The sequence below is a fragment of the Mustela putorius genome, unplaced genomic scaffold (genome assembly GCF_011764305.1).
Source record: "Mustela putorius furo isolate JIRA1106 unplaced genomic scaffold, ASM1176430v1.1 tig00003845_pilon_pilon_pilon, whole genome shotgun sequence".
Taxonomy (NCBI): Eukaryota; Metazoa; Chordata; class Mammalia; order Carnivora; family Mustelidae; genus Mustela; species Mustela putorius.
In genome coordinates this window covers 9,128,566-9,138,374 of record NW_025421998.1, presented here as the reverse complement: position 1 = coordinate 9,138,374, position 9,809 = coordinate 9,128,566, and the positions used below count along the sequence as shown (strand labels likewise).

At 39.8% G+C, this 9,809-nt stretch overlaps 1 pseudogene; it reads left to right on the top strand.

Moving 5' to 3' along the window:
* On the top strand, nucleotides 1–869 carry LOC101688408 (annotated as a pseudogene).
* The last annotated feature ends 8,940 nt before the right edge of the window (nucleotides 870–9,809 follow it).

Here is a 9,809-nt window from a genome sequence, read left to right as displayed (position 1 = left end):
CGCAGCATGGCCCCCAAACGCCAGTCTTCGCTCCCGCCTCAAACACAGAAACCAAGACAGCCTCCTGCCCCCAAGCCAGGGCAGATGTCAATATCTCAGCGCTTGCATAAAGGAGAAAAAGAACAGCAAGAAGCAATTGAACATATTGATGAAGTACAAAATGAAATAGACAGACTTAATGAACAAGCCAGTGAGGAGATTTTGAAAGTAGAACAGAAATATAACAAACTTCGACAACCATTTTTTCAGAAGAGGTTGGAATTGATCGCCAAAATCCCCAATTTTTGGGTAACAACATTTGTCAACCATTCGCAAGTGTCTGCACTGCTTGGGGAGGAGGATGAAGAGGCGCTGCATTATTTGACAAGAGTTGAAGTGACAGAATTTGAAGATATTAAATCAGGTTACAGAATAGATTTTTATTTTGATGAAAACCCTTACTTCGAAAATAAAGTTCTCTCCAAAGAATTTCATCTGAATGAGAGTGGTGATCCATCTTCAAAGTCCACTGAAATGACATGGAAATCTGGAAAGGATTTGAGGAAACATTCAAGTCAAACAGAATAAAGCCAGCAGGAAGAGACAGCATGAGGAACCAGAGAGCTTCTTCACCTGGTTTATTGACCATTCTGATGCAGGTGCAGATGAGTTAGGAGAGGTCGTCAAAGATGATATTTGGCCAAATCCATTACAGTACTACTTGGTTCCCGATATGGATGACGAAGAAGGGGAAGGAGAAGAGGATGATGATGATGATGATGAAGAAGAAGGATTGGAAGATATTGATGAAGGAGAAGAAGATGAAGATGATGATGAGGGAGGAAGGAGAGGAGGATGAAGGAGAGGATGACTAATGGAACACTGATGGATTCCAACCTTCCTTTTTTAATTTTCTTCAGTCCCTGGGAGCAAGTTGCGATCTTTTTGTTTTTTTCCCTTTTTCTTTTTCTTTTCTCCTCTCATGCTCATTCTCCTTGTTTTTTGAAGTCTCCTTTTTCTCTCCCTTTATACCATGGTTCTCAGCCTAATTTGGGGGGAAATACCTTGAGCAGAATACATTGGGAAAAGAATCTCTACCCCTTTTTGTTCCAAATTCATTTTTGTCCCTTCCTGTCTCAACAAAAACAAAAACTTTATGGAATCAACACCACCGTGCTCTGTGGGAAAAAAGAAAAACCTTCTGCTCCCTTAGCTTTGCTGGAAGCGGGAGGGTGCTAGGCCCCTGTGTAGTAGTGCATACAATTCTAGCTTTTTTTCTCCTTTCTCTGTATATTGGGCTTAGAGATTACACTGTGTGAATATGTGAATATGGACAGTTAGCACTTACCAACATGTACCTGTCTACTTTCTCTTATTTAAAAAAAAGAAAAAAGGGGCGCCTGGGTGGCTCAGTGGGTTAAAGCCTCTGCCTTCGGCTCAGGTCATGATCTCAAGGTCCTGGGATCGAGCCCCGCATCAGGCTCTCTGCTCTGCAGAGAGCCTGCTTCCTCCTCTCTCTCTGCCTGCCTCTCTGCCTACTTGTGACCTCTGTCTGTCAAATAAATAAATAAATCTTTAAAAAAAAAAAAGAAAAAAAAACTTTAAAAAATGGGGTTATAGAAGGTCAGCAAAGGGTGGGTTTGAGATGTTTGGGTGGGTTAAGTGGGCATTTTGACAACATGGCTTCTCCTTTGGCATGTTTAATTGTGATGTTTAATGGACGTCCTTGCAGTTTAAGATGACACTTTTAAAATAAAACTCTCTCCTAATGATGACTTGAGTCCTGACACTCGATGCGAGAATCAGCAGAACTTGTAGGATCTTACAACAAAATTGTAATTTTGTTCCTGTTTATTTTTAAATTTTCTTTTTTTTTCATTGGAAAGGAAAGATGATGCTCAGTTTTAAACATTAAAAGTGTACAAGTTGCTTTGTTCCAATAAAACTAAATGTGTACACACAAAAAGAGAAACTAAAAGACATGAATACTTGTAATAGGCTAAAAAATTAATAATTGAACAATTTTGGGATTATGTAAGTTGCTTTTCATGGACTATAACAGAAACTATTTTGAGCTTGTTTAAGCAAGAAAAGGAAGCTTATAGTGGAACAGAATACACATTCAAGGAAACCACTGGGACTCAGTCTAAGACATACTTGGAGTATTCAGCATCCCTGTGATGCTTGTGTCCCATCTCACTCCTGATGTATAGCTTTTGCTCTGCTGTTCTCCTTCTGATTAGCCTCAGTTAAGGTGCAGAAATACTGATTCTCCCTCCTGAATTTGCATGTTACTGATTTAGTCATGTGCCTAATTCAATTAGCTGTTCTCTGAATCTCAATTAAATCATATGTCAGAAAAAATGTAAATGCCCAATGTATACATGAACAGTGTTCATCATCACTATGCATGGACAAAATGCAACAAGATACCACTTTTCACCCAGTAGAATGACTGTAATTACAAAGGTTGACGATGCTTAGGGCTGGATGTATAGTAAGGACATCTTGAACGCACTGTTATTGAGAATGTAGGATCACTTCAAGAAAACCAGTGCTGCTGCTTTGGTCAATAGGCAGTTCCTCATAAATGCGACAGCAATCCCATACCCACGAAATGGCCCATGAAAAAGGATAGCATATATCTATACCTCTATGTCAAGGTTCATTCAAGAATGTCCACAGCAGCTTTTATATATCTGCTTTCAAGCTTTAATCTATCATCTATCTTCTATCTATCTATCTATCTATCTATCTATTTTTTTGTATATTAACCCCAAATTGTGAATAGTCTAGATCCCCATTGAGAAGAGAACAAAAAACTGGTTTGAGGGCACTTAGGTGTCATAGCTGGTTAAGTGCCCGACTCTTGGTTTTATCTCAGGTCATGATGTCAGTGTCATGAAATTGAGCCCCTCATCAGGCTCTGTAATCTGCATGGAGTCTGCTCAAGATTCTTTTCCCCCTCTGTCCCTCTTCACCCTTTCTAAAATAAATAAATAAATGAATGAATGAATAAATAAATAAATAGATAGATAAATCTATCTTTAAAAACAAACAAACTATGGTTTGTTCACCCCATGGAATATTACTCAGCAATATAGGAATGTCTACTAGCACATAAAACAACATCAGTGGATCTCAGAAATATTATGCTGAATGAAAGAAGCCAGACATAAGGGAATCTGCATTAATCCATTATATGAAGTCCCAGAACAAGCAAAACTAGGCTATACTGCTAAAAATTATAATGGTGCTGCATGGAGGACAGGAGATTGGCTGTAAAAAGATGTGAGGCCATGTTTTGAGGTGATGAAGTAGTTTTATAGCTACAGATTACACATTGGTTAAACTCCAACAAACTGCAAACTTGAGAGCTGTGTATTTTATTATATGTGTATTATATTTCAGTAAGTCAAAGTACACAACACATTAGACTGAATTGTGTGAAATTGTTTATAAGATAATTTTCAGGAACAAAATGGAAATTTTTATACAATCCTATTTATTAATAGTTTTGGCCTCCAGGGAAGATATGAAAATTCTCCTTGAGACTTTTCTAGAACTACTAGAGAGGAGTTGGGAGCAGGAAGAGGTAGAAAAACAGTGGACTGTGTGTAAGCATCATGTCCTGGAAAATTATTGTGGGAGAGCAGGAAAAGGCATAGTTTCCATTCCCCTGTCCCTAATGGCATGTGCATATGTGTGTGCATGTGCATGTGTGCACATGCATGTGTATATACATGTCTGAGTGAATACACATGTGTGAGTATATGTGGGTGCAAGTGTATACACATGCCTAAGTGTATTCACATGTGTGCATGTGTATGCTTGTATGTACATATGTGAGTGCATTGTGTAGACACATGCCTTTATGTGTTTACATTGTGTTACATTTTGTAAACCTATCAAGGCTTCCATGTTCTTATTCATAAAGAGGACATCAAGTTGGCCTTTCTGTAAGAGAAAGTGTGATTGAGTTTCAAGACAAACTGAACAATTTATCTGAGTTTGTTTTTTTTCTTTTGCTTTTGCTTTGTGCTTTGCTTGGGCATTTTGTGGCATCCTTCTAACAACCTGGATTGGGTTGTTCTATGTAATAATGGTTTTCATTCTGAAAATCACAAAAGTTTCACTTAGAATATGTATTTTTACCAGGTGAGACTTATTCTACTACTGTAAGGCTAAAATAAATTTTGTGAGTTTTCAGCAAATCCTTCTCAGATTTCCAGGGACCCAACAGTCTGATTGCACATGTGGAAAATATGAAGAGGAGGCTGTTGAGATGCACTGGTTTATTGGGAAACTGAAAACAGTAAATAGTTAATTGAGTAGAAAATAGGTTTGGCAAGGTTTTATGAGCTGGAGATAAAAGTTGATAGGCTAGACTCTGAAATCATACAAATGAGAATTTATATTGTTCAAACTCGACTCAATGGCCTGTGACGACCATTGGTCAATTGTGAGTCTGTTCAGGGGCCTTGGAAAAAAAACTCTGGGCACATGTTCCAGAGTGGCCATTGTGGACCTGCATGAACAGACCCTCTTCTTCCCTGGGATCATGACCCATTCTTCAGTGAGTGAAAAACAGCCCATGGTGGCAGAGCCATGCAGCGCTGTGTCAATTTAGTTATTCAACTGAGGTATCTGCTAATTGTTAAGAGTTCCTATTCTGGGCGCTACGAGAGACACTTCTATTCTGGAAGGCAGTTGAGTCTGTTGTTCCCTCAGATGAATTTGGTTTACAAAACCTGCTGAAGTTTTTTATGGAAAATGAAACAGGAAACCAAATAAAACAACTAAACAATACAAAGGCAAGAAGAAAGGAAACAAAACCAGGTTTCAATAAAACATGTCAATGATAACAACAAGGATAACAAGAGCTAATAATTTTATGGCAATTACAATGTTCCAGGGAATGTTCTAAGGACTTCAGATATACAAACTCATTTCATCAGAAAATCCTGTGAGATTGGTACTAAAATTATCCTCTTTTCGCAGATGACAAAACTAAGGCACAGAGAGTTTAAATGACTTGCCAGATAGCACAGCTAAGTAGCAAACTCAGGTAGCTGGGTTGGCTAATTGTTTCCCTAACAATTATTTATAGCAATTTAGTAATGCATCTCTGAAAATTGTTTACCTGGAGTTTGATTTATATTCAGATATTAGCACACTAATTGACACACATATGTAGTATATATGCATGTGTGCATATATCTATACATGCATGAGCACACACACACACATTCACACATAATTTCATAAGAGAAGGAGCAAGCAAGAGTGACCTTCAGAGGGTGCCTGGGTGGCTCAGTGTGTTAAGCCGCTGCCTTCGGCTTAGGTCATGATCTCGGGGTCCTGGGATCGAGTCCCGCATCGGGCTCTCTGCTCAGCAGGGAGCCTGCTTCCTTTCCTCTCTCTGCCTGCATCTCTGCCTACTTGTGATCTCTCTCTGTCAAATAAATAAATAAAGTCTTTAAAAAAAAAAGAGAGAGTGACCTTCAGAATTAGATCTGCATTCTGTATTTGGCACACTCGTTGAACTCTGGACTTTAGTGTGCCTCATGTGGGATTCAGTTTTGTGTTGCTTTCCCTGGAAGGATTAAGGGATAGTAGCTGGAACTAAAAAAGCATTAAAACATCTGGCAACCTTTATTATTTTGTTCATAATCACTTACTAAGGACACTTAGTTTTGAAAATAAGGAATGCTTGTTCTTATCTTAGTAGCATTGGGGCCTCCAATTAACTTTTCTGCTCAAATTATCCTCATTACTTTTAAAATCAGTTGTCTTTCAGATCTCAGAATTGGAACTCCTCTTCCACATCCTGCTGTCACCTGCCTGTGCTTCACTTATGAAGAATGAGACCAGTAATGAAACATGTACCCTAGGACTATGCCAGGTTTCCCTAAATCTTCCCAGCATAGATGGGGTTGTCCCCTGGGCCTGGCTCTTCAAGGGTGGACCTAGACAGGTGGGGAGGTGTTATGACATGAATTAGACTGATGTCAAAACAAAAAGTCTCATGGAACCCTTTGCTTGAGCACATGGCAGTCCTAGTGTCATTGGTGGGTTCTGCAATTTGTTGGGTCGCTATTTTGGGAATGGGACTCACTTCCTTTTTGGAGGTTTTAGGTGGTGACTCTATCTTTGGAGAACAAAGTAAAACCAAACCAGACAAAGAAAGCCTCCATTTCACTCATTGCTGACAATTGCTTGGTTATTTTCAAATTAGAGAATGGCATTTGATGCTCTGTTGACTGTTTTTATGAGGTGTCTTGGTAATTCTATGGTTGGAGTAGGGCTGTGGCCTGGAATGAGTTTTGCCTGAGAGTAGCTCCAAAATGCCCAATTTCTCCCAAGCACTTCACAACCAGTTCTCCTAATCACGGTGATCTTTTTTATGTTTACAAGAGTTTTACAACATAGATCTTACTAAATTGGATCCAGGGAATCATAAACATAATCTTAAAAGCTTCCTGAGATTTCTTTTTGGGCAGTTAATCCTTTCTCCCCTATATTTCTATAGCCTACTTGTGATCCTGTAGTAGGTCATTATTATGGCTTATCTTATTTCAGCTATCCATCCAACTACTAATTTTCCAAATTTTTATCATCAATCAATCATTGATCGATATCTGTCACATCTATCATCTATCTGTCCATCTATCATTAGTCATTTATTTATATCTATCCTATTTATCATCTATCTATCTATCCTCTACTTATAATCATCTTATTTTTCCTATCTTGCAGTTGTTTCCAGGGAGGGGTACTAGTGGCCATGCCTTGCTTTATTTTTAAGATCTGACACATAGCAGCGCTGCGTTTTATAAAAATTGGGGCTTTAAAATGCTTTTTTCTCTCAAAATTGTTCTTAATTGAAATAATCATAGAAAACTATCATTTATCCTCCATTGCATGGTTTTTCATGGACAATTCCAACACTGATCTCCTTCTACCAAAGACTGCACCCTGGAATGCAATGGAAATATACAAAGGAATCAGCAGCACGTGATGGATTGGGATCATGTGAAGGAAAGTATAGCAATAAAATTCTAAAATATCCTGGAAAGAATCATGGAAATAGTTGTGTTCAAGACACTGAAGGAAAGAAGGGATATTACTAGGGAAAACAAAAGATCCAAAAGTGTTACTTCCATGCATTTTTGAATGTCAATTGTGTTTGTTAAATAATAGGCACATTTTTCATTTTTGGTGTTCTTGAGGGAAACCTCATATCTATACAAATCGACATTCTTGCGAAGGGAAAACTTTTCTTTGGGGAAGCAAACCTTCTGTTGATAGCTTTGTATGTCATTTTGACTTCGTGCATTCATTGATGGATCATTGTGCCCTGCCACACTCGAATCATCTGGTTGTGAATTTCACATGTGGTTGAGAACTATGGATGTGACCACTATGGGCGTGTTAGAACCAAGACGTTGTATGCTCACAAAACACTGTAAGGCAGCCCACCGCTTTCTTTGTGCAATCATAATTATAGATATGAGGATTCCAAATGTGACTTTCTGAGCTAGGTTTGAGGCCATTTCCCCTTCCTTCCTTCCTTCCTTCCTATTTTTGACAGTTTCAATGGCTAACCTTGTGTTTGTCTACTAAACTGCTGGTAAATATTTATTGAATATGATAAGATTAAAGCAATGGACATGTATATACATACTCATTACTAGGTGCCAAGAATATAATCTTTTTTTTTTTTTTTTAAAGAATTTATTTATTTGAGAGAGAGAGAGTGTGAGCACAAGCAGAGGGTAGGGGCAGTAAGAGAACCAAGCTTCCTGCAGAGCAGGGTGCCTGATGTGGGTCTTGATCCAAGGACCTTGACCTGAGCCAAAGGCTGACATTTAACTGACTGAGATACCAGGCACCCCAAGAATCTTTACTTTCAAAGAGGTTATGATTTAGGAGGTAATGAATTGCAAATGGAAGTGTTACCTATACAAAATCAAGGCAGAGACATTCTCAAGGACTTTACAACGTGGAAGAGGGAGAATCCATGGTGGGGAATACAAAAGGACTTTTGCCAGATTAAAACACTTGATCAGGGGCATCTGGGTGGTGCAGTTGGTTAAGCATCTGATTCTTTGTTTTGGCTCAGGTCATGATCTCAGAGTCATGAGAGGCCTGTGTGGGGCTCTGTGTTCAGTGCAGAGTCTGCTTAAGATTCTCTCTTCCTCTCCCTCTCCTCCTTACTACTCTTCTCTCTCTCTCTCTGAAAGATATAAATAAATATATTTAAAAAACAAACAAACAAACACCTGTGGTAAGGAACAGGGTGTTTTAGGGAAAAGGTAACGCAAGTCATTGTTTATAGCATGGCTTACCATGGGCAGAGTTTGACTACAGGGAGGAGATGTGTCATCTGGGAACCAGATTCTGTTTCAGTTCCAGGTTTGGGTTTTGTTCTGCAGGGGATAAGGATCCACTGAAGGATGTCAGTGCATATATACACTAGACACTCTCTCTCTGGGCAGTGAAACAGGATGGAGGACTGCAGCATGACAGAAGAAGTCTACATGAGGCTCTGAGTTCTCCACTGCTAGAACAAATGTACTTGAGATGCGACAGTGTCTCTCCAGTTTGTGACAACAGAGCAGTAGTGAGCAACTTCTACTGCATATCACAATGAGCCCAAGTCAGCAAGAGATAGTTCCATTTAATTTATTTATACTCCCTAAATTTTATTGTAAGATTTTGTCAAAATAGAACAAAGGTCAAGATGGCGGAGAAGTAGCAGGCTGAGACTACTTCAACTAGCAGGAGATCAGCTAGATAGCTTATCTAATGATTGCAAACACCTGCAAATCCATTGGCAGATTGAAGAGAAGAAGAACAGCAATTCTGGAAACAGAAAAACAACCACTTTCTGAAAGGTAGGACTGGCAGAGATGTGAATCCAAAGCGACGGGAAGATAGACATCAGGGGGAGGGGCCGGCTCCCGGCAAGCTGCGGAGCAACAGAGCACAAAATCAGGACTTTTAAAAGTCTGTTCCACTGAGGGACTTCGCTCCAGAGGCTAAACCAGGAGGAAGCCCACACGGGGTCAGTGTGGCCTCAGGTCCTGCAGGGTCACAGAAGCATCAGGGGTGTCTGAGTGTTGCAGAGCTTGCGGGTTTTGGAGCGGGAAAGCTGGCTACAGAGACAGAGCCGACAGTAAGATCAGAACTTGGGGTTACCTTGAACCAGCCACAGGCTCGGTGAGCTCAGAGCGAGGCTGGAGGTCAGGCAAACGGGAGTTGCTGGGAGCTGTTCTCTGAGGGCGCACTGAGGAGTGGGGCCCCAGGCTCTCGGCTCCTCCGGACTGGAGACCAGGAGGCCGCCATTTGTATTCCCATCCTCTGGAACTCTACGGAAAACGCTCAGGGAACAAAAGCTCCTGAAAGCAAACCCGAGCGGATTACTCAGCCTGGCCCCTGGTAAGGGCGGTGCAATTCCGCCTGGGGCAAAGACACTTGAGAATCACTACAACAGGCCCCTCCCCGAGAAGATCAACAAGAAATCCATGCAAGACCAAGTTCACCTACCAAGGAGTGCGGTTTCAATACCAAGGAGAGCAGCAGAATTCCAGAGGAGGAGAAAGCAAAGCACGGAACTCATGGCTTTCTCCCTGTGATTTTTTTTAGTCTTGCAGTTAATTTAATTTTTTTCTTTTTCATTTTTTTTTTCTCGCCTTCTGGTAAAAATTTTTTTTAACTTTTACCCTTTTCTTTTTTAACGTTTTTTAACTAGTTTATCTAATATATATATATTTTTTCTTTTTTATATTTTTCTTTATTTGTTTTCTTTATTTTTTAATTCTTTT